The sequence below is a fragment of the Cicer arietinum genome, chromosome 5 (genome assembly GCF_000331145.2).
Source record: "Cicer arietinum cultivar CDC Frontier isolate Library 1 chromosome 5, Cicar.CDCFrontier_v2.0, whole genome shotgun sequence".
Classification (NCBI taxonomy): Eukaryota; Viridiplantae; Streptophyta; class Magnoliopsida; order Fabales; family Fabaceae; genus Cicer; species Cicer arietinum.
The window spans coordinates 46,963,671-46,968,563 of record NC_021164.2 but is presented as its reverse complement, the minus strand read 5'-3'; the positions used below and the strand labels follow the sequence as shown (position 1 = coordinate 46,968,563).

The window sequence follows — 4,893 nt, the reverse complement described above, 5'->3', positions numbered from 1 at the left end:
TTGAGTTTTCTTTCCTGGTTCTAGATCTGTTTTATGTTTTTTCTTTCGAGCCACATGCATATAGTTTGGCAATTTGTCCCAGATACACCGACCCTATCTTTGTCCCAGATGTATTGATCTTGCCTTTCTCTCCCTGAAGCATGTCTCTCTCTCTCTCTCTCTCCTTGAAGCAAATTCAAGTTTAAATATTTTGAGTCTCTGATATTATTGGTTTGAAGCTTCCAAATGCAGTTTTTTTAGAATGACGAACTTTGCTTTGTTCAATTGCTTGCTATGAATTTATCTCATGCTGATGATCATTATGGCTATCTGGCTAGGCTGTATTTATAGCAATTCTCTCTGACTTCACCTGTATCCCTGAGTTGCATTTCCATCTTTTTATTATTATTTTGTGGAGCAAAACATTGTTTTCTTGTAGCAAGCTAAAGCTTAGTAAGCTTTAGCGTGAGGGGGAGTGTTAGAATATTAGAAAATATCTTATAATATCTTATAGTATCTTTTATATTATATTAGAGTATCTTGATTTATTTTCTATGATTAATTTATAATCATAGAGAATCTTAGAATATCTCTCTTTATTATTATGATTTGTTCCTGATTTAGAATCGAGTCTATGTTTCTCTATAAATAGAGATTAGTATTGAATCTTTTGTAATCAAGTCAGCATTAAATTATTATCAATAATATTCAAACCCTTATTATTTTCTCTCCTCATTTTCTCTAAAATCCCACAACTTCAACAATTACATTTTATTTTATGAACCAAACTGGTTCATTTATTTTATAGAAAATTAAGTCATATTTTATTTTATTTAACTATTAATATCAATCAATAATGACAATTAAGTACATTACAGTTTCCAAAATCAATATGGTTTGAAAATGTACGGTTTAATGGCAATTTTTGGTTAAGCAATATCAAATATTTATTGTTCCTAAATTGGTTTAGCATTGTCAATGTAATTTTTGGTAAGATTAAAACATATAATATTGCTTATCATGATATAAATAAAATTTTAGATTTAACATGAAACAAAAATTAACCTCCATCATGAAAAATTAACCTCGATCATGAAACAAAAATAATTTTATATCTACATCATGTAGGAAACCATAAAAGATAATATGGATGATTAAACTATTGTTAGAAAAATGAGAGCTACAAAAGCAAGACATAAAAGGAAAATTATATTGGACAAAAGAATAGCAAAAAGGATGAGACTTGATTGTCACTCTACTATGTCAAATCCCAATTTTGAATTAAATGTTATACGTCATCATCAAAGAACTCTTTTGTCTAATATTACATTGGGTGTTAACAACAAATGTTCAATATCTTCTTTTAATCAGAGTTACACCTCAAACATAATGACAGGGGGAGTGTTATACAAAGTCAACCACATTCAAATTTCTGCCATCGGACAAAGGGAAAGCAGCTGTCTGGACTACATGCTTTAGGTCCTAATCTTTTCAGAAAATTTCAAAATGATGATTCAGGTTCATGGTCAACATCAAAAGCATTACCAAATGTGCTCCCAATAAACACACAAACATATGAAAATTACAATAGCGATGATAACTTACATGTCTCTGATCCTAAATTCGATTATAGTGAAGATACATATCGTATTAGCCAAATATATGATTTATCTTTTGAAAGTCATGTACAAACTAAATGCAAATGAACAAATTAAAATGATTCTCTTAATTGATGCAATTGATGATGTCGCGAATAGTAATACTGATGAAGATGAAGTTTTCCTCAACAATAACACGTTTGAAGAATCTGCCAATAGACAAGGTCTATTTATGCCTTTTAAGGTTATAATTTAATATATTTAATATGTTAGGAAGTTGTTAATATTAAATTACTTGATGTTGATTTATTTCAGTATATTCTGATCTTGGCAATGTCATGATTAAATGCAATTATTGTGGAGCAAACATATGGTACCAAGAAGAAGTAAACAAAAGTTCTCATTCTGCAAATCAAAATTTTTCCATGTGTTGTGGCAATGTAAAAGCGCAACTTCCCCTACTAAAGACACAACCCCACTTCTTCAAAAACTACTTTTCACACATGATTCCCCTAAAAGTAAAAACTTCCAACAACATATTAGGAGTATAATATGATGTTTGCATTCACCTCTCCGGGAGCAAAGTTGGACAATAGGTTTAATACTGGAAGAGGACCACCAAATATGAGAATACAAGGTCAAACATGTCTCAGGATAGGCAGTTTGTTACCACTACCTGGTCAAACACCCAAGTTTGCACAACTATATATTTACGATACTGAAAATGAGATCCAAAACAGAATCCATGGATTCAAGTAAACTTATCATCTATAAGTATTATGTTAGCATTTTTAATATACATTTTATCAATTATATTATGTTCAGTAAGCTTCTATAGCAACAAATAAACACAAAATTGAGTATACAATTTCATATAGTTATCAGACATTCATTAATATATATATATATATATATATAGTAATAATAAAATAAAAGACTCGTCACATTTGTGTATTAAAGATTCTTTATTTTCTCTCATTAAAAAAAGACTTTTTATATTTCTATAACAAAAGACTTTATTAAAATTTTGAACCCTAATTTTTTGCTCTCACTTCATACCTATTCTTCTCTCTCAAGATCATTGTGTTATAAATTTAAAGTTTATATTTTATTCTTTTATTTTGTTAGTAATTGTTGTTTATATATACATCAAGTTCTTTGCAAAAAGTGAAACAAAAAACGGATGTTATAGTTGTACATGTTCAACAAAATCACGTTTTTTATTGGTATATTAGTCTTTTATAGATAAACGGAATATCAGTTTTATACGAAATATCAGTTTTATACGCATTAACATAAAACTTTTGACAGGTAATAGGCTAGACTCAAACTTTAATTTTTTTTAAGTAGATTTGACCTATTTAAGCAAAGCTCAGCCCAATCCAACTTATTTTCACTCCTAATAATAATATAGAATTGAAATATGATGTCAAATAAAATCTAATTCTTTAAAATGTCATGTTAAATATTAAAAAAATACTTAATTTCATTAATATATTAACTTATTAATCTATTAAGAAATATATCTAAATACTTATTTAAAATGTTAATATGAACTATATTTTTAAATAGGCTAATAAGTTGTAACGAACTTCCATAAATTTTATGTTAAAAAAAAACTCAAACAGAAATCCACTTTTCTTCTACTTCTAAGCTTTATTTCGCGAAGTGACAGAAGGGAAAATTGCTCATTGCCACACTGCTGTGCTAGTGAGCTAGTTTTCGAAGCGAAGTCAGGAACTTAAATTTTATCGGAATTAATCGCGGCACCGTAATCGTTTGTTAAAACTACAACGGAGGTAAGGGCTCATTCCAAACTTTTAGTTTGCATTTAGGATATTATTTGTGATTTTGTGGAAAAGAAATTTGATGTATTTGATGTGTGAATTTGTTGAAAATGAATTTAATTTGTTTATGTGGGAATTAGTGGGATTTGTTTTTGGTGTGTTTTGAGGTGTGGTTTGTGGTGATCCATATTTAGTTTGATTTATATGTTCATAATTTTTATTATGAATCTTTGAGATGTGATTTAGGTGTGGATTTTGTGGATATTGAATTAATTAAATTTGATGAGTTTGAGTTACATAATGAGTTATTTTCAAATAAATGAGTTTGATCTGAAATTGAAATTTTACAAAAAAATTAGCGTTGTTAAAGTTGTAAAAAAGTTCAAATTTTAACTAAGTTAAAGAGTTTGAGCAAAAAGATAGATTGAAATTAAAAATGGTTAGAGTGTAAAATATTACTCTTTTAATTACTCTTTGATTGAGTTTACAAAGAAAAAAAAAGTTTAGAGTATTTTATTAACTCAAAAATTTCGGTGCTTTAATAGTCGAGTGTGTGTATGTGAAATTTGGACAATATTTGTTTAATTTAGTTTTAAGTAAATAATATAGATTATTTGGTTTTAACAGTTTGGTGTGTGAGAAAAATTTAATTTTAAGAATTTTGTTGTGTGTGAATTAATTTTATTGTGAACAAATTGTTATAAATATTTATATTTATGTAGTTAGCTCCTTGAGTCTCGAAAATGAATCGAGACCGTTGGCACCGAGTTAGCGGTGGGGAGAACTCTGATATATTAATGTTGTTGTGGTGATTTATGGTTGAAAATTTTGGAGATTGAATATGGGTGATTAATGTTTGGAAATTTTGGTGATTCATGTTTGGTGAAATTGATGTGTTCATAATTAATATTATGAATTTTTTAGAAGAAATTTATGTGTGACTTGGTGGAAAATGAATTTAATTCAATTTAGGTGTGAATGGAATTTGGAGTTGTGATTTATGTGTGGTTGTGGAAATTTTAATTGGTGTGAATAAATATGTTTGAGTATGCTCTGTGTTGTGTTTGAAAAATCATTAGTGTTAAATGAGTATTAAAAATGGGGAATCTTTTAATAGTTGCATTTACTTAATGATTATGGTGAAAAGAGTTAGAGTATGCTCATGCATTTCATAGTACATGGTGACCACGATGGGGCCATGGTGATAGTGGTGACCATGATGGGCCACGGGATGATGTCATGTGAATTGTTGGTTCATCTTATCCTTGCGGGGATTGTCGCGTCGTGCTGATCTGTGAGAGACTGCACGCTAGTAAGAAAAGAGTTAGAGTATGCTCATGCATTTCATAGTACATGGTGACCGCGATGGGGCCATGGTGATAATGGTGACCATGATGGGACACAGGATGATGCCATGTGAATTTTTGGTTCATCTTATCCTTGTGGGGATTGTCACGTCGTGCTGATCTGTGAGAGATTGCACTCTAGAATGTGCTGATCTGTGAGCGATTGCACTCTAGAAAATCGTG

At 29.5% G+C, this 4,893-nt stretch overlaps 1 pseudogene; it reads left to right on the top strand.

The window, feature by feature from the left end:
• The first annotated feature begins 1,695 nt into the window (after window positions 1-1,695).
• The window catches only part of LOC101493318 (uncharacterized), an 8,183-nt pseudogene continuing 4,985 nt past the window's right edge, over window positions 1,696-4,893 (top strand).